Consider the following 20,904-nt stretch of genomic DNA (forward strand, 5'->3'; position numbering starts at 1 on the left):
TAACTTGAGTTTTTACACAAATTTTCTTGTGCAACTGAAACGATACCCCGTCCTTACAGTGCACAGAAAGCCAGTAGGAAAGCTATCCCGATGGCCCACTCAGTCTGTTTCACCAAGCTAGGCTACACCGAAGCCCAGGATCCCGCCTGGGAAGCCCAGTCTCCCCAACCCTAACCCTAACTTGAGTCTTAACCCTAATTTTCTTGTGCAAGTGAAACATCCCCCCGTCCATACGGTTTAGAAAAAGTCAGTAGGCAAGCCATCCCGATTGCCAACTCAATCTGTTCCACCAAGCTAGCATTCACAGAGGCCCTTGTTCCTGCCTTGGAAGCCCGGTCTCACCAACCCTAACCCTAACTTGAGTCTTCTTAACCCTAATTTTCTTGTGCAAGTGAAACATCCCCCCGTCCATACGGTTTAGAAAAAGTCAGTAGGCAAGCCATCCCGATTGCCAACTCAATCTGTTCCACCAAGCTAGCATTCACAGAGGCCCTGGTTGCTGCCTGGGAACCACAGTCTCCCCAACCCAGCCCTACCTTGGGTATTAATCCTAATTTTCCTGTGCGACTGAAACATCCCCTCGTCCATACAGCATACAAAAAGACAGTAGGCAAGCAATCCTGATGGCCCACTCAGTCTGTTTCACCAGGCTCGGCTTCATCGAGGCCATAGTTCCTGCCTGGGAAGCCCAGCCTCCATAACCCTAACCCTAATTTGGGTCTTAAGGCTAATGTACTTCTGCAACGGAAACATCCCCCCATGGACACGATGTACTAAAACGGAGTAGGGAAGCCATCCTGGTGGCCCACTCAAGTCTGTTTCACCAAGCTAGGCTTCACAGAGGGTCTGGTTCCCTGCACGGAAGCCTAGCCTCCCCAACCTTAACCCTAACTAGAGTCTTGGCCCTAATTTTCTTGTGCAACTGAAACATTCCCCCGTCCAAACGGTGTACAAAAAGAAAGTAGGCAAGCTATCCCGATGGCCCACTCAGTCTTTTTCACCAAGCTGGCCTGCACCGAAGCCCAGGATCACGCTTGGGATCCGCAGTCTCCCCAACCCTAACCCTAACTTGAGTTTTTACACAAATTTTCTTGTGCAACTGAAACGATACCCTGTCCTTACAGTGCACAGAAAGCCAGAAGGAAAGCTATCCCGATGGCCCACTCAGTCTGTTTCACCAAGCTAGGCTACACCGAAGCCCAGGATCCCGCCTGGGAAGCCCAGTCTCCCCAACCCTAACCCTAACTTGAGTCTTAACCCTAATTTTCTTGTACAAGTGAAACATCCCCCCGTCCATACGGTTTAGAAAAAGTCAGTAGGCAAGCCATCCCGATTGCCAACTCAATCTGTTCCACCAAGCTAGCATTCACAGAGGCCCTGGTTCCTGCCTGGGAAGCCCGGTCTCACCAACCCTAACCCTAACTTGAGTCTTCTTAACCCTAATTTTCTTGTGCAAGTGAAACCTCCCCCCGTCCATACGGTTTAGAAAAAGTCAGTAGGCAAGCCATCCCGATTGCCAACTCAATCTGTTCCACCAAGCTAGCCTTCACAGAGGCCCTGGTTCCTGCCTGGGAAGCACAGTCTCCCCAACCCAGCCCTCACTTGGGTATTAATCCTAATTTTCCTGTGCAACTGAAACATCCCCTCGTCCATACAGCGTACAAAAAGACAGTAGGCAAGCAATCCTGATGGCCCACTCAGTTTGTTTCACCAGGCTCGGCTTCATCGAGGCCGTAGTTCCTGCCTGGGAAGCCCTGCCTCCATAACCATAACCCTAATTTGTGTTTTAATGCTAATGTTCTTCTGCAATGGAAACATCCCCCCATGGATACGCTGTACTAAAACGGAGTAGGAAAGCCATCCTGGTGTCCCACTCAAGTCTGTTTCACCAAGCTAGGCTTCACAGAGTGTCTGGTTCCCTCCAGGGAAGCCTAACCTCCCCAACCTTACCCCTAACTAGAGTCTTGGCCCTAATTTTCTTGTGCAACTGAAACATTCCCCCGTCCAAACGGTGTACAAAAAGAAAGTAGGCAAGCTATCCCGATGGCCCACTCAGTCTTTTTCACCAAGCTAGGCTGCACCGAAGCCCAGGAACACGCTTGGGATCCGCAGTCTCCCCAACCCTAACCCTAACTTGAGTTTTTACACAAATTTTCTTGTGCAACTGAAACGATACCCCGTCCTTACAGTGCACAGAAAGCCAGTAGGAAAGCTATCCCGATGGCCCACTCAGTCTGTTTCACCAAGCTAGGCTACACCGAAGCCCAGGATCCCGCCTGGGAAGCCCAGTCTCCCCAACCCTAACCCTAACTTGAGTCTTAACCCTAATTTTCTTGTGCAAGTGAAACATCCCCCCGTCCATACGGTTTAGAAAAAGTCAGTAGGCAAGCCATCCCGATTGCCAACTCAATCTGTTCCACCAAGCTAGCATTCACAGAGGCCCTTGTTCCTGCCTTGGAAGCCCGGTCTCACCAACCCTAACCCTAACTTGAGTCTTCTTAACCCTAATTTTCTTGTGCAAGTGAAACATCCCCCCGTCCATACGGTTTAGAAAAAGTCAGTAGGCAAGCCATCCCGATTGCCAACTCAATCTGTTCCACCAAGCTAGCATTCACAGAGGCCCTGGTTGCTGCCTGGGAACCACAGTCTCCCCAACCCAGCCCTACCTTGGGTATTAATCCTAATTTTCCTGTGCGACTGAAACATCCCCTCGTCCATACAGCATACAAAAAGACAGTAGGCAAGCAATCCTGATGGCCCACTCAGTCTGTTTCACCAGGCTCGGCTTCATCGAGGCCATAGTTCCTGCCTGGGAAGCCCAGCCTCCATAACCCTAACCCTAATTTGGGTCTTAAGGCTAATGTACTTCTGCAACGGAAACATCCCCCCATGGACACGATGTACTAAAACGGAGTAGGGAAGCCATCCTGGTGGCCCACTCAAGTCTGTTTCACCAAGCTAGGCTTCACAGAGGGTCTGGTTCCCTGCACGGAAGCCTAGCCTCCCCAACCTTAACCCTAACTAGAGTCTTGGCCCTAATTTTCTTGTGCAACTGAAACATTCCCCCGTCCAAACGGTGTACAAAAAGAAAGTAGGCAAGCTATCCCGATGGCCCACTCAGTCTTTTTCACCAAGCTGGCCTGCACCGAAGCCCAGGATCACGCTTGGGATCCGCAGTCTCCCCAACCCTAACCCTAACTTGAGTTTTTACACAAATTTTCTTGTGCAACTGAAACGATACCCTGTCCTTACAGTGCACAGAAAGCCAGAAGGAAAGCTATCCCGATGGCCCACTCAGTCTGTTTCACCAAGCTAGGCTACACCGAAGCCCAGGATCCCGCCTGGGAAGCCCAGTCTCCCCAACCCTAACCCTAACTTGAGTCTTAACCCTAATTTTCTTGTACAAGTGAAACATCCCCCCGTCCATACGGTTTAGAAAAAGTCAGTAGGCAAGCCATCCCGATTGCCAACTCAATCTGTTCCACCAAGCTAGCATTCACAGAGGCCCTGGTTCCTGCCTGGGAAGCCCGGTCTCACCAACCCTAACCCTAACTTGAGTCTTCTTAACCCTAATTTTCTTGTGCAAGTGAAACCTCCCCCCGTCCATACGGTTTAGAAAAAGTCAGTAGGCAAGCCATCCCGATTGCCAACTCAATCTGTTCCACCAAGCTAGCCTTCACAGAGGCCCTGGTTCCTGCCTGGGAAGCACAGTCTCCCCAACCCAGCCCTCACTTGGGTATTAATCCTAATTTTCCTGTGCAACTGAAACATCCCCTCGTCCATACAGCGTACAAAAAGACAGTAGGCAAGCAATCCTGATGGCCCACTCAGTTTGTTTCACCAGGCTCGGCTTCATCGAGGCCGTAGTTCCTGCCTGGGAAGCCCTGCCTCCATAACCATAACCCTAATTTGTGTTTTAATGCTAATGTTCTTCTGCAATGGAAACATCCCCCCATGGATACGCTGTACTAAAACGGAGTAGGAAAGCCATCCTGGTGTCCCACTCAAGTCTGTTTCACCAAGCTAGGCTTCACAGAGTGTCTGGTTCCCTCCAGGGAAGCCTAACCTCCCCAACCTTACCCCTAACTAGAGTCTTGGCCCTAATTTTCTTGTGCAACTGAAACATTCCCCCGTCCAAACGGTGTACAAAAAGAAAGTAGGCAAGCTATCCCGATGGCCCACTCAGTCTTTTTCACCAAGCTAGGCTGCACCGAAGCCCAGGAACACGCTTGGGATCCGCAGTCTCCCCAACCCTAACCCTAACTTGAGTTTTTACACAAATTTTCTTGTGCAACTGAAACGATACCCCGTCCTTACAGTGCACAGAAAGCCAGTAGGAAAGCTATCCCGATGGCCCACTCAGTCTGTTTCACCAAGCTAGGCTACACCGAAGCCCAGGATCCCGCCTGGGAAGCCCAGTCTCCCCAACCCTAACCCTAACTTGAGTCTTAACCCTAATTTTCTTGTGCAAGTGAAACATCCCCCCGTCCATACGGTTTAGAAAAAGTCAGTAGGCAAGCCATCCCGATTGCCAACTCAATCTGTTCCACCAAGCTAGCATTCACAGAGGCCCTTGTTCCTGCCTTGGAAGCCCGGTCTCACCAACCCTAACCCTAACTTGAGTCTTCTTAACCCTAATTTTCTTGTGCAAGTGAAACATCCCCCCGTCCATACGGTTTAGAAAAAGTCAGTAGGCAAGCCATCCCGATTGCCAACTCAATCTGTTCCACCAAGCTAGCATTCACAGAGGCCCTGGTTGCTGCCTGGGAACCACAGTCTCCCCAACCCAGCCCTACCTTGGGTATTAATCCTAATTTTCCTGTGCGACTGAAACATCCCCTCGTCCATACAGCATACAAAAAGACAGTAGGCAAGCAATCCTGATGGCCCACTCAGTCTGTTTCACCAGGCTCGGCTTCATCGAGGCCATAGTTCCTGCCTGGGAAGCCCAGCCTCCATAACCCTAACCCTAATTTGGGTCTTAAGGCTAATGTACTTCTGCAACGGAAACATCCCCCCATGGACACGATGTACTAAAACGGAGTAGGGAAGCCATCCTGGTGGCCCACTCAAGTCTGTTTCACCAAGCTAGGCTTCACAGAGGGTCTGGTTCCCTGCACGGAAGCCTAGCCTCCCCAACCTTAACCCTAACTAGAGTCTTGGCCCTAATTTTCTTGTGCAACTGAAACATTCCCCCGTCCAAACGGTGTACAAAAAGAAAGTAGGCAAGCTATCCCGATGGCCCACTCAGTCTTTTTCACCAAGCTGGCCTGCACCGAAGCCCAGGATCACGCTTGGGATCCGCAGTCTCCCCAACCCTAACCCTAACTTGAGTTTTTACACAAATTTTCTTGTGCAACTGAAAAGATACCCTGTCCTTACAGTGCACAGAAAGCCAGAAGGAAAGCTATCCCGATGGCCCACTCAGTCTGTTTCACCAAGCTAGGCTACACCGAAGCCCAGGATCCCGCCTGGGAAGCCCAGTCTCCCCAACCCTAACACTAACTTGAGTCTTAACCCTACTTTTCTTGTGCAAGTGAAACATCCCCCCGTCCATACGGTTTAGAAAAAGTCAGTAGGCAAGCCATCCCGATTGCCAACTCCATCTGTTCCACCAAGCTATCCTTCACAGAGGCCCTGGTTCCTGCCTGGGAAGCCCGGTCTCACCAACCCTAACCCTAACTTCAGTCTTCTTAACCCTAATTTTCTTGTGCAAGTGAAACCTCCCCCCGTCCATACGGTTTAGAAAAAGTCAGTAGGCAAGCCATCCCGATTGCCAACTCAATCTGTTCCACCAAGCTAGCATTCACAGAGGCCCTGGTTCCTGCCTGGGAAGCCCGGTCTCACCAACCCTAACCCTAACTTGAGTCTTCTTAACCCTAATTTTCTTGTGCAAGTGAAACCTCCCCCCGTCCATACGGTTTAGAAAAAGTCAGTAGGCAAGCCATCCCGATTGCCAACTCAATCTGTTCCACCAAGCTAGCATTCACAGAGGCCCTGGTTGCTGCCTGGGAACCACAGCCTCCCCAACCCAGCCCTCACTTGGGTATTAATCCTAATTTTCCTGTGCGACTGAAACATCCCCTCGTCCATACAGCATACAAAAAGACAGTAGGCAAGCAATCCTGATGGCCCACTCAGTCTGTTTCACCAGGCTCGGCTTCATCGAGGACGTAGTTCCTGCCTGGGAAGCCCAGCCTCCATAACCCTAACCCTAATTTGGGTCTTAAGGCTAATGTACTTCTGCAACGGAAACATCCCCCCATGGACACGATGTACTAAAACGGAGTAGGGAAGCCATCCTGGTGGCCCACTCAAGTCTGTTTCACCAAGCTAGGCTTCACAGAGGGTCTGGTTCCCTGCAGGGAAGCCTAGCCTCCACAACCTTAACCCTAACTAGAGTCTTGGCCCTAATTTTCTTGTGCAACTGAAACATTCCCCCGTCCAAACGGTGTACAAAAAGAAAGTAGGCAAGCTATCCCGATGGCCCACTCAGTCTTTTTCACCAAGCTGGCCTGCACCGAAGCCCAGGATCACGCTTGGGATCCGCAGTCTCCCCAACCCTAACCCTAACTTGAGTTTTTACACAAATTTTCTTGTGCAACTGAAACGATACCCTGTCCTTACAGTGCACAGAAAGCCAGAAGGAAAGCTATCCCGATGGCCCACTCAGTCTGTTTCACCAAGCTAGGCTACACCGAAACCCAGATTCCCGCCTGGGAAGCCCAGTCTCCCCAACCCTAACCCTAACTTGAGTCTTAACCCTAATTTTCTTGTGCAAGTGAAACATCCCCCCGTCCATACGGTTTAGAAAAAGTCAGTAGGCAAGCCATCCCGATTGCCAACTCCATCTGTTCCACCAAGCTATCCTTCACAGAGGCCCTGGTTCCTGCCTGGGAAGCCCGGTCTCACCAACCCTAACCCTAACTTCAGTCTTCTTAACCCTAATTTTCTTGTGCAAGTGAAACCTCCCCCCGTCCATACGGTTTAGAAAAAGTCAGTAGGCAAGCCATCCCGATTGCCAACTCAATCTGTTCCACCAAGCTAGCCTTCACAGAGGCCCTGGTTCCTGCCTGGGAAGCACAGTCTCCCCAACCCAGCCCTCACTTGGGTATTAATCCTAATTTTCCTGTGCAACTGAAACATCCCCTCGTCCATACAGCGTACAAAAAGACAGTAGGCAAGCAATCCTGATGGCCCACTCAGGTTGTTTCACCAGGCTCGGCTTCATCGAGGCCGTAGTTCCTGCCTGGGAAGCCCTGCCTCCATAACCATAACCCTAATTTGTGTTTTAATGCTAATGTTCTTCTGCAATGGAAACATCCCCCCATGGATACGGTGTACTAAAACGGAGTAGGAAAGCCATCCTGGTGTCCCACTCAAGTCTGTTTCACCAAGCTAGGCTTCACAGAGTGTCTGGTTCCCTCCAGGGAAGCCTAACCTCCCCAACCTTACCCCTAACTAGAGTCTTGGCCCTAATTTTCTTGTGCAACTGAAACATTTCTCCGTCCAAACGGTGTACAAAAAGAAAGTAGGCAAGCTATCCCGATGGCCCACTCAGTCTTTTTCACCAAGATAGGCTGCACCGAAGCCCAGGATCACGCTTGGGATCCGCAGTCTCCCCAACCCTAACCCTAACTTGAGTTTTTACACAAATTTTCTTGTGCAACTGAAACGATACCCCGTCCTTACAGTGCACAGAAAGCCAGTAGGAAAGCTATCCCGATGGCCCACTCAGTCTGTTTCACCAAGCTAGGCTACACCGAAGCCCAGGATCCCGCCTGGGGAGCCCAGTCTCCCCAACCCTAACCCTAACTTGAGTCTTAACCCTAATTTTCTTGTGCAAGTGAAACATCCCCCCGTCCATACGGTTTAGAAAAAGTCAGTAGGCAAGCCATCCCGATTGCCAACTCAATCTGTTCCAATAAGCTAGCATTCACAGAGGCCCTGGTTGCTGCCTGGGAACCACAGTCTCCCCAACCCAGCCCTCACTTGGGTATTAATCCTAATTTTCCCGGGCGACTGAAACATCCCCTCGTCCATACAGCATACAAAAAGACAGTAGGCAAGCAATCCTGATGGCCCACTCAGTCTGTTTCACCAGGCTCGGCTTCATCGAGGCCGTAGTTCCTGCCTGGGAAGCCCAGCCTCCATAACCCTAACCCTAATTTGGGTCTTAAGGCTAATGTACTTCTGCAACGGAAACATCCCCCCATGGACACGATGTACTAAAACGGAGTAGGGAAGCCATCCTGGTGGCCCACTCAAGTCTTTTTCACCAAGCTAGGCTTCACAGAGGGTCTGGTTCCCTGCACGGAAGCCTAGCCTCCCCAACCTTAACCCTAACTAGAGTCTTGGCCCTAATTTTCTTGTGCAACTGAAACATTCCCCCGTCCAAACGGTGTACAAAAAGAAAGTAGGCAAGCTATCCCGATGGCCCACTCAGTCTTTTTCACCAAGCTGGGCTGCACCGAAGCCCAGGATCACGCTTGGGATCCGCAGTCTCCCCAACCCTAACCCTAACTTGAGTTTTTACACAAATTTTCTTGTGCAACTGAAACGATACCCTGTCCTTACAGTGCACAGAAAGCCAGAAGGAAAGCTATCCCGATGGCCCACTCAGTCTGTTTCACCAAGCTAGGCTACACCGAAGCCCAGGATCCCGCCTGGGAAGCCCAGTCTCCCCAACCCTAACACTAACTTGAGTCTTAACCCTACTTTTCTTGTGCAAGTGAAACATCCCCCCGTCCATACGGTTTAGAAAAAGTCAGTAGGCAAGCCATCCCGATTGCCAACTCAATCTGTTCCACCAAGCTAGCCTTCACAGAGGCCCTGGTTCCTGCCTGGGAAGCCCGGTCTCACCAACCCTAACCCTAACTTCAGTCTTCTTAACCCTAATTTTCTTGTGCAAGTGAAACATCCCCCCGTCCATACGGTTTAGAAAAAGTCAGTAGGCAAGCCATCCCGATTGCCAACTCAATCTGTTCCACCAAGCTAGCCTTCACAGAGGCCCTGGTTCCTGCCTGGGAAGCCCGGTCTCACCAACCCTAACCCTAACTTCAGTCTTCTTAACCCTAATTTTCTTGTGCAAGTGAAACCTCCCCCCGTCCATACGGTTTAGAAAAAGTCAGTAGGCAAGCCATCCCGATTGCCAACTCAATCTGTTCCACCAAGCTAGCCTTCACAGAGGCCCTGGTTCCTGCCTGGGAAGCACAGTCTCCCCAACCCAGACCTACCTTGGGTATTAATCCTAATTTTCCTGTGCAACTGAAACATCCCCTCGTCCATACAGCGTACAAAAGACAGTAGGCAAGCAATCCTGATGGCCCACTCAGTTTGTTTCACCAGGCTCGGCTTCATCGAGGCCGTAGTTCCTGCCTGGGAAGCCCAGCCTCCATAACCCTAACCCTAATTTGGGTCTTAAGGCTAATGTACTTCTGCAACGGAAACATCCCCCCATGGACACGATGTACTAAAACGGAGTAGGGAAGCCATCCTGGTGGCCCACTCAAGTCTGTTTCACCAAGCTAGGCTTCACAGAGGGTCTGGTTCCCTGCAGGGAAGCCTAGCCTCCACAACCTTAACCCTAACTAGAGTCTTGGCCCTAATTTTCTTGTGCAACTGAAACATTCCCCCGTCCAAACGGTGTACAAAAAGAAAGTAGGCAAGCTATCCCGATGGCCCACTCAGTCTTTTTCACCAAGCTGGCCTGCACCGAAGCCCAGGATCACGCTTGGGATCCGCAGTCTCCCCAACCCTAACCCTAACTTGAGTTTTTACACAAATTTTCTTGTGCAACTGAAACGATACCCTGTCCTTACAGTGCACAGAAAGCCAGAAGGAAAGCTATCCCGATGGCCCACTCAGTCTGTTTCACCAAGCTAGGCTACACCGAAACCCAGATTCCCGCCTGGGAAGCCCAGTCTCCCCAACCCTAACCCTAACTTGAGTCTTAACCCTAATTTTCTTGTGCAAGTGAAACATCCCCCCGTCCATACGGTTTAGAAAAAGTCAGTAGGCAAGCCATCCCGATTGCCAACTCCATCTGTTCCACCAAGCTATCCTTCACAGAGGCCCTGGTTCCTGCCTGGGAAGCCCGGTCTCACCAACCCTAACCCTAACTTCAGTCTTCTTAACCCTAATTTTCTTGTGCAAGTGAAACCTCCCCCCGTCCATACGGTTTAGAAAAAGTCAGTAGGCAAGCCATCCCGATTGCCAACTCAATCTGTTCCACCAAGCTAGCATTCACAGAGGCCCTGGTTCCTGCCTGGGAAGCCCGGTCTCACCAACCCTAACCCTAACTTGAGTCTTCTTAACCCTAATTTTCTTGTGCAAGTGAAACCTCCCCCCGTCCATACGGTTTAGAAAAAGTCAGTAGGCAAGCCATCCCGATTGCCAACTCAATCTGTTCCACCAAGCTAGCATTCACAGAGGCCCTGGTTGCTGCCTGGGAACCACAGCCTCCCCAACCCAGCCCTCACTTGGGTATTAATCCTAATTTTCCTGTGCGACTGAAACATCCCCTCGTCCATACAGCATACAAAAAGACAGTAGGCAAGCAATCCTGATGGCCCACTCAGTCTGTTTCACCAGGCTCGGCTTCATCGAGGACGTAGTTCCTGCCTGGGAAGCCCAGCCTCCATAACCCTAACCCTAATTTGGGTCTTAAGGCTAATGTACTTCTGCAACGGAAACATCCCCCCATGGACACGATGTACTAAAACGGAGTAGGGAAGCCATCCTGGTGGCCCACTCAAGTCTGTTTCACCAAGCTAGGCTTCACAGAGGGTCTGGTTCCCTGCAGGGAAGCCTAGCCTCCACAACCTTAACCCTAACTAGAGTCTTGGCCCTAATTTTCTTGTGCAACTGAAACATTCCCCCGTCCAAACGGTGTACAAAAAGAAAGTAGGCAAGCTATCCCGATGGCCCACTCAGTCTTTTTCACCAAGCTGGCCTGCACCGAAGCCCAGGATCACGCTTGGGATCCGCAGTCTCCCCAACCCTAACCCTAACTTGAGTTTTTACACAAATTTTCTTGTGCAACTGAAACGATACCCTGTCCTTACAGTGCACAGAAAGCCAGAAGGAAAGCTATCCCGATGGCCCACTCAGTCTGTTTCACCAAGCTAGGCTACACCGAAACCCAGATTCCCGCCTGGGAAGCCCAGTCTCCCCAACCCTAACCCTAACTTGAGTCTTAACCCTAATTTTCTTGTGCAAGTGAAACATCCCCCCGTCCATACGGTTTAGAAAAAGTCAGTAGGCAAGCCATCCCGATTGCCAACTCAATCTGTTCCACCAAGCTAGCCTTCACAGAGGCCCTGGTTCCTGCCTGGGAAGCCCGGTCTCACCAACCCTAACCCTAACTTCAGTCTTCTTAACCCTAATTTTCTTGTGCAAGTGAAACCTCCCCCCGTCCATACGGTTTAGAAAAAGTCAGTAGGCAAGCCATCCCGATTGCCAACTCAATCTGTTCCACCAAGCTAGCCTTCACAGAGGCCCTGGTTCCTGCCTGGGAAGCACAGTCTCCCCAACCCAGACCTACCTTGGGTATTAATCCTAATTTTCCTGTGCAACTGAAACATCCCCTCGTCCATACAGCGTACAAAAGACAGTAGGCAAGCAATCCTGATGGCCCACTCAGTTTGTTTCACCAGGCTCGGCTTCATCGAGGCCGTAGTTCCTGCCTGGGAAGCCCAGCCTCCATAACCCTAACCCTAATTTGGGTCTTAAGGCTAATGTACTTCTGCAACGGAAACATCCCCCCATGGACACGATGTACTAAAACGGAGTAGGGAAGCCATCCTGGTGGCCCACTCAAGTCTGTTTCACCAAGCTAGGCTTCACAGAGGGTCTGGTTCCCTGCAGGGAAGCCTAGCCTCCACAACCTTAACCCTAACTAGAGTCTTGGCCCTAATTTTCTTGTGCAACTGAAACATTCCCCCGTCCAAACGGTGTACAAAAAGAAAGTAGGCAAGCTATCCCGATGGCCCACTCAGTCTTTTTCACCAAGCTGGCCTGCACCGAAGCCCAGGATCACGCTTGGGATCCGCAGTCTCCCCAACCCTAACCCTAACTTGAGTTTTTACACAAATTTTCTTGTGCAACTGAAACGATACCCTGTCCTTACAGTGCACAGAAAGCCAGAAGGAAAGCTATCCCGATGGCCCACTCAGTCTGTTTCACCAAGCTAGGCTACACCGAAACCCAGATTCCCGCCTGGGAAGCCCAGTCTCCCCAACCCTAACCCTAACTTGAGTCTTAACCCTAATTTTCTTGTGCAAGTGAAACATCCCCCCGTCCATACGGTTTAGAAAAAGTCAGTAGGCAAGCCATCCCGATTGCCAACTCCATCTGTTCCACCAAGCTATCCTTCACAGAGGCCCTGGTTCCTGCCTGGGAAGCCCGGTCTCACCAACCCTAACCCTAACTTCAGTCTTCTTAACCCTAATTTTCTTGTGCAAGTGAAACCTCCCCCCGTCCATACGGTTTAGAAAAAGTCAGTAGGCAAGCCATCCCGATTGCCAACTCAATCTGTTCCACCAAGCTAGCATTCACAGAGGCCCTGGTTCCTGCCTGGGAAGCCCGGTCTCACCAACCCTAACCCTAACTTGAGTCTTCTTAACCCTAATTTTCTTGTGCAAGTGAAACCTCCCCCCGTCCATACGGTTTAGAAAAAGTCAGTAGGCAAGCCATCCCGATTGCCAACTCAATCTGTTCCACCAAGCTAGCATTCACAGAGGCCCTGGTTGCTGCCTGGGAACCACAGCCTCCCCAACCCAGCCCTCACTTGGGTATTAATCCTAATTTTCCTGTGCGACTGAAACATCCCCTCGTCCATACAGCATACAAAAAGACAGTAGGCAAGCAATCCTGATGGCCCACTCAGTCTGTTTCACCAGGCTCGGCTTCATCGAGGACGTAGTTCCTGCCTGGGAAGCCCAGCCTCCATAACCCTAACCCTAATTTGGGTCTTAAGGCTAATGTACTTCTGCAACGGAAACATCCCCCCATGGACACGATGTACTAAAACGGAGTAGGGAAGCCATCCTGGTGGCCCACTCAAGTCTGTTTCACCAAGCTAGGCTTCACAGAGGGTCTGGTTCCCTGCAGGGAAGCCTAGCCTCCACAACCTTAACCCTAACTAGAGTCTTGGCCCTAATTTTCTTGTGCAACTGAAACATTCCCCCGTCCAAACGGTGTACAAAAAGAAAGTAGGCAAGCTATCCCGATGGCCCACTCAGTCTTTTTCACCAAGCTGGCCTGCACCGAAGCCCAGGATCACGCTTGGGATCCGCAGTCTCCCCAACCCTAACCCTAACTTGAGTTTTTACACAAATTTTCTTGTGCAACTGAAACGATACCCTGTCCTTACAGTGCACAGAAAGCCAGAAGGAAAGCTATCCCGATGGCCCACTCAGTCTGTTTCACCAAGCTAGGCTACACCGAAACCCAGATTCCCGCCTGGGAAGCCCAGTCTCCCCAACCCTAACCCTAACTTGAGTCTTAACCCTAATTTTCTTGTGCAAGTGAAACATCCCCCCGTCCATACGGTTTAGAAAAAGTCAGTAGGCAAGCCATCCCGATTGCCAACTCCATCTGTTCCACCAAGCTATCCTTCACAGAGGCCCTGGTTCCTGCCTGGGAAGCCCGGTCTCACCAACCCTAACCCTAACTTCAGTCTTCTTAACCCTAATTTTCTTGTGCAAGTGAAACCTCCCCCCGTCCATACGGTTTAGAAAAAGTCAGTAGGCAAGCCATCCCGATTGCCAACTCAATCTGTTCCACCAAGCTAGCCTTCACAGAGGCCCTGGTTCCTGCCTGGGAAGCACAGTCTCCCCAACCCAGCCCTCACTTGGGTATTAATCCTAATTTTCCTGTGCAACTGAAACATCCCCTCGTCCATACAGCGTACAAAAAGACAGTAGGCAAGCAATCCTGATGGCCCACTCAGGTTGTTTCACCAGGCTCGGCTTCATCGAGGCCGTAGTTCCTGCCTGGGAAGCCCTGCCTCCATAACCATAACCCTAATTTGTGTTTTAATGCTAATGTTCTTCTGCAATGGAAACATCCCCCCATGGATACGGTGTACTAAAACGGAGTAGGAAAGCCATCCTGGTGTCCCACTCAAGTCTGTTTCACCAAGCTAGGCTTCACAGAGTGTCTGGTTCCCTCCAGGGAAGCCTAACCTCCCCAACCTTACCCCTAACTAGAGTCTTGGCCCTAATTTTCTTGTGCAACTGAAACATTCCCCCGTCCAAACGGTGTACAAAAAGAAAGTAGGCAAGCTATCCCGATGGCCCACTCAGTCTTTTTCACCAAGATAGGCTGCACCGAAGCCCAGGATCACGCTTGGGATCCGCAGTCTCCCCAACCCTAACCCTAACTTGAGTTTTTACACAAATTTTCTTGTGCAACTGAAACGATACCCCGTCCTTACAGTGCACAGAAAGCCAGTAGGAAAGCTATCCCGATGGCCCACTCAGTCTGTTTCACCAAGCTAGGCTACACCGAAGCCCAGGATCCCGCCTGGGGAGCCCAGTCTCCCCAACCCTAACCCTAACTTGAGTCTTAACCCTAATTTTCTTGTGCAAGTGAAACATCCCCCCGTCCATACGGTTTAGAAAAAGTCAGTAGGCAAGCCATCCCGATTGCCAACTCAATCTGTTCCAATAAGCTAGCATTCACAGAGGCCCTGGTTGCTGCCTGGGAACCACAGTCTCCCCAACCCAGCCCTCACTTGGGTATTAATCCTAATTTTCCCGGGCGACTGAAACATCCCCTCGTCCATACAGCATACAAAAAGACAGTAGGCAAGCAATCCTGATGGCCCACTCAGTCTGTTTCACCAGGCTCGGCTTCATCGAGGCCGTAGTTCCTGCCTGGGAAGCCCAGCCTCCATAACCCTAACCCTAATTTGGGTCTTAAGGCTAATGTACTTCTGCAACGGAAACATCCCCCCATGGACACGATGTACTAAAACGGAGTAGGGAAGCCATCCTGGTGGCCCACTCAAGTCTTTTTCACCAAGCTAGGCTTCACAGAGGGTCTGGTTCCCTGCACGGAAGCCTAGCCTCCCCAACCTTAACCCTAACTAGAGTCTTGGCCCTAATTTTCTTGTGCAACTGAAACATTCCCCCGTCCAAACGGTGTACAAAAAGAAAGTAGGCAAGCTATCCCGATGGCCCACTCAGTCTTTTTCACCAAGCTGGGCTGCACCGAAGCCCAGGATCACGCTTGGGATCCGCAGTCTCCCCAACCCTAACCCTAACTTGAGTTTTTACACAAATTTTCTTGTGCAACTGAAACGATACCCTGTCCTTACAGTGCACAGAAAGCCAGAAGGAAAGCTATCCCGATGGCCCACTCAGTCTGTTTCACCAAGCTAGGCTACACCGAAGCCCAGGATCCCGCCTGGGAAGCCCAGTCTCCCCAACCCTAACACTAACTTGAGTCTTAACCCTACTTTTCTTGTGCAAGTGAAACATCCCCCCGTCCATACGGTTTAGAAAAAGTCAGTAGGCAAGCCATCCCGATTGCCAACTCAATCTGTTCCACCAAGCTAGCCTTCACAGAGGCCCTGGTTCCTGCCTGGGAAGCCCGGTCTCACCAACCCTAACCCTAACTTCAGTCTTCTTAACCCTAATTTTCTTGTGCAAGTGAAACATCCCCCCGTCCATACGGTTTAGAAAAAGTCAGTAGGCAAGCCATCCCGATTGCCAACTCAATCTGTTCCACCAAGCTAGCCTTCACAGAGGCCCTGGTTCCTGCCTGGGAAGCCCGGTCTCACCAACCCTAACCCTAACTTCAGTCTTCTTAACCCTAATTTTCTTGTGCAAGTGAAACCTCCCCCCGTCCATACGGTTTAGAAAAAGTCAGTAGGCAAGCCATCCCGATTGCCAACTCAATCTGTTCCACCAAGCTAGCCTTCACAGAGGCCCTGGTTCCTGCCTGGGAAGCACAGTCTCCCCAACCCAGACCTACCTTGGGTATTAATCCTAATTTTCCTGTGCAACTGAAACATCCCCTCGTCCATACAGCGTACAAAAGACAGTAGGCAAGCAATCCTGATGGCCCACTCAGTTTGTTTCACCAGGCTCGGCTTCATCGAGGCCGTAGTTCCTGCCTGGGAAGCCCAGCCTCCATAACCCTAACCCTAATTTGGGTCTTAAGGCTAATGTACTTCTGCAACGGAAACATCCCCCCATGGACACGATGTACTAAAACGGAGTAGGGAAGCCATCCTGGTGGCCCACTCAAGTCTGTTTCACCAAGCTAGGCTTCACAGAGGGTCTGGTTCCCTGCAGGGAAGCCTAGCCTCCACAACCTTAACCCTAACTAGAGTCTTGGCCCTAATTTTCTTGTGCAACTGAAACATTCCCCCGTCCAAACGGTGTACAAAAAGAAAGTAGGCAAGCTATCCCGATGGCCCACTCAGTCTTTTTCACCAAGCTGGCCTGCACCGAAGCCCAGGATCACGCTTGGGATCCGCAGTCTCCCCAACCCTAACCCTAACTTGAGTTTTTACACAAATTTTCTTGTGCAACTGAAACGATACCCTGTCCTTACAGTGCACAGAAAGCCAGAAGGAAAGCTATCCCGATGGCCCACTCAGTCTGTTTCACCAAACTAGGCTACACCGAAACCCAGATTCCCGCCTGGGAAGCCCAGTCTCCCCAACCCTAACCCTAACTTGAGTCTTAACCCTAATTTTCTTGTGCAAGTGAAACATCCCCCCGTCCATACGGTTTAGAAAAAGTCAGTAGGCAAGCCATCCCGATTGCCAACTCCATCTGTTCCACCAAGCTATCCTTCACAGAGGCCCTGGTTCCTGCCTGGGAAGCCCGGTCTCACCAACCCTAACCCTAACTTCAGTCTTCTTAACCCTAATTTTCTTGTGCAAGTGAAACCTCCCCCCGTCCATACGGTTTAGAAAAAGTCAGTAGGCAAGCCATCCCGATTGCCAACTCAATCTGTTCCACCAAGCTAGCATTCACAGAGGCCCTGGTTCCTGCCTGGGAAGCCCGGTCTCACCAACCCTAACCCTAACTTGAGTCTTCTTAACCCTAATTTTCTTGTGCAAGTGAAACCTCCCCCCGTCCATACGGTTTAGAAAAAGTCAGTAGGCAAGCCATCCCGATTGCCAACTCAATCTGTTCCACCAAGCTAGCATTCACAGAGGCCCTGGTTGCTGCCTGGGAACCACAGCCTCCCCAACCCAGCCCTCACTTGGGTATTAATCCTAATTTTCCTGTGCGACTGAAACATCCCCTCGTCCATACAGCATACAAAAAGACAGTAGGCAAGCAATCCTGATGGCCCACTCAGTCTGTTTCACCAGGCTCGGCTTCATCGAGGACGTAGTTCCTGCCTGGGAAGCCCAGCCTCCATAACCCTAACCCTAATTTGGGTCTTAAGGCTAATGTACTTCTGCAACGGAAACATCCCCCCATGGACACGATGTACTAAAACGGAGTAGGGAAGCCATCCTGGTGGCCCACTCAAGTCTGTTTCACCAAGCTAGGCTTCACAGAGGGTCTGGTTCCCTGCAGGGAAGCCTAGCCTCCACAACCTTAACCCTAACTAGAGTCTTGGCCCTAATTTTCTTGTGCAACTGAAACATTCCCCCGTCCAAACGGTGTACAAAAAGAAAGTAGGCAAGCTATCCCGATGGCCCACTCAGTCTTTTTCACCAAGCTGGCCTGCACCGAAGCCCAGGATCACGCTTGGGATCCGCAGTCTCCCCAACCCTAACCCTAACTTGAGTTTTTACACAAATTTTCTTGTGCAACTGAAACGATACCCTGTCCTTACAGTGCACAGAAAGCCAGAAGGAAAGCTATCCCGATGGCCCACTCAGTCTGTTTCACCAAGCTAGGCTACACCGAAACCCAGATTCCCGCCTGGGAAGCCCAGTCTCCCCAACCCTAACCCTATCTTGAGTCTTAACCCTAATTTTCTTGTGCAAGTGAAACATCCCCCCGTCCATACGGTTTAGAAAAAGTCAGTAGGCAAGCCATCCCGATTGCCAACTCAATCTGTTCCACCAAGCTAGCCTTCACAGAGGCCCTGGTTCCTGCCTGGGAAGCCCGGTCTCACCAACCCTAACCCTAACTTGAGTCTTCTTAACCCTAATTTTCTTGTGCAAGTGAAACCTCCCCCCGTCCATACGGTTTAGAAAAAGTCAGTAGGCAAGCCATCCCGATTGCCAACTCAATCTGTTCCACCAAGCTAGCCTTCACAGAGGCCCTGGTTCCTGCCTGGGAAGCACAGTCTCCCCAACCCAGACCTACCTTGGGTATTAATCCTAATTTTCCTGTGCAACTGAAACATCCCCTCGTCCATACAGCGTACAAAAGACAGTAGGCAAGCAATCCTGATGGCCCACTCAGTTTGTTTCACCAGGCTCGGCTTCATCGAGGCCGTAGTTCCTGCCTGGGAAGCCCAGCCTCCATAACCCTAACCCTAATTTGGGTCTTAAGGCTAATGTACTTCTGCAACGGAAACATCCCCCCATGGACACGATGTACTAAAACGGAGTAGGGAAGCCATCCTGGTGGCCCACTCAAGTCTGTTTCACCAAGCTAGGCTTCACAGAGGGTCTGGTTCCCTGCAGGGAAGCCTAGCCTCCACAACCTTAACCCTAACTAGAGTCTTGGCCCTAATTTTCTTGTGCAACTGAAACATTCCCCCGTCCAAACGGTGTACAAAAAGAAAGTAGGCAAGCTATCCCGATGGCCCACTCAGTCTTTTTCACCAAGCTGGCCTGCACCGAAGCCCAGGATCACGCTTGGGATCCGCAGTCTCCCCAACCCTAACCCTAACTTGAGTTTTTACACAAATTTTCTTGTGCAACTGAAACGATACCCTGTCCTTACAGTGCACAGAAAGCCAGAAGGAAAGCTATCCCGATGGCCCACTCAGTCTGTTTCACCAAGCTAGGCTACACCGAAACCCAGATTCCCGCCTGGGAAGCCCAGTCTCCCCAACCCTAACCCTATCTTGAGTCTTAACCCTAATTTTCTTGTGCAAGTGAAACATCCCCCCGTCCATACGGTTTAGAAAAAGTCAGTAGGCAAGCCATCCCGATTGCCAACTCAATCTGTTCCACCAAGCTAGCCTTCACAGAGGCCCTGGTTCCTGCCTGGGAAGCCCGGTCTCACCAACCCTAACCCTAACTTGAGTCTTCTTAACCCTAATTTTCTTGTGCAAGTGAAACCTCCCCCCGTCCATACGGTTTAGAAAAAGTCAGTAGGCAAGCCATCCCGATTGCCAACTCAATCTGTTCCACCAAGCTAGCCTTCACAGAGGCCCTGGTTCCTGCCTGGGAAGCACAGTCTCCCCAACCCAGACCTACCTTGGGTATTAATCCTAATTTTCCTGTGCAACTGAAACATCCCCTCGTCCATACAGCGTACAAAAGGCAGTAGGCAAGCAATCCTGATGGCCCACTCAGTTTGTTTCACCAGGCTCGGCTTCATCGAGGCCGTAGTTCCTGCCTGGGAAGCCCAGCCTCCATAACCCTAACCCTAATTTGGGTCTTAAGGCTAATGTACTTCTGCAACGGAAACATCCCCCCATGGACACGATGTACTAAAACGGAGTAGGGAAGCCATCCTGGTGGCCCACTCAAGTCTGTTTCACCAAGCTAGGCTTCACAGAGGGTCTGGTTCCCTGCAGGGAAGCCTAGCCTCCACAACCTTAACCCTAACTAGAGTCTTGGCCCTAATTTTCTTGTGCAACTGAAACATTCCCCCGTCCAAACGGTGTACAAAAAGAAAGTAGGCAAGCTATCCCGATGGCCCACTCAGTCTTTTTCACCAAGCTGGCCTGCACCGAAGCCCAGGATCACGCTTGGGATCCGCAGTCTCCCCAACCCTAACCCTAACTTGAGTTTTTACACAAATTTTCTTGTGCAACTGAAACGATACCCTGTCCTTACAGTGCACAGAAAGCCAGAAGGAAAGCTATCCCGATGGCCCACTCAGTCTGTTTCACCAAGCTAGGCTACACCGAAACCCAGATTCCCGCCTGGGAAGCCCAGTCTCCCCAACCCTAACCCTAACTTGAGTCTTAACCCTAATTTTCTTGTGCAAGTGAAACATCCCCCCGTCCATACGGTTTAGAAAAAGTCAGTAGGCAAGCCATCCCGATTGCCAACTCCATCTGTTCCACCAAGCTATCCTTCACAGAGGCCCTGGTTCCTGCCTGGGAAGCCCGGTCTCACCAACCCTAACCCTAACTTCAGTCTTCTTAACCCTAATTTTCTTGTGCAAGTGAAACATCCCCCCGTCCATACGGTTTAGAAAAAGTCAGTAGGCAAGCCATCCCGATTGCCAACTCAATCTGTTCCACCAAGCTAGCCTTCACAGAGGCCCTGGTTCCTGCCTGGGAAGCCCGGTCTCACCAACCCTAACCCTAACTTGAGTCTTCTTAACCCTAATTTTCTTGTGCAAGTGAAACCTCCCCCCGTCCATACGGTTTAGAAAAAGTCAGTAGGCAAGCCATCCCGATTGCCAACTCAATCTGTTCCACCAAGCTAGCATTCACAGAGGCCCTGGTTGCTGCCTGGGAACCACAGCCTCCCCAACCCAGCCCTCACTTGGGTATTAATCCTAATTTTCCTGTGCGACTGAAACATCCCCTCGTCCATACAGCATACAAAAAGACAGTAGGCAAGCAATCCTGATGGCCCACTCAGTCTGTTTCACCAGGCTCGGCTTCATCGAGGACGTAGTTCCTGCCTGGGAAGCCCAGCCTCCATAACCCTAACCCTAATTTGGGTCTTAAGGCTAATGTACTTCTGCAACGGAAACATCCCCCCATGGACACGATGTACTAAAACGGAGTAGGGAAGCCATCCTGGTGGCCCACTCAAGTCTGTTTCACCAAGCTAGGCTTCAC

Source organism: Heloderma suspectum, chromosome 2 (genome assembly GCF_057233095.1).
Source record: "Heloderma suspectum isolate Gila_16-S chromosome 2, 16-S_ref, whole genome shotgun sequence".
NCBI lineage: Eukaryota > Metazoa > Chordata > Lepidosauria > Squamata > Helodermatidae > Heloderma > Heloderma suspectum.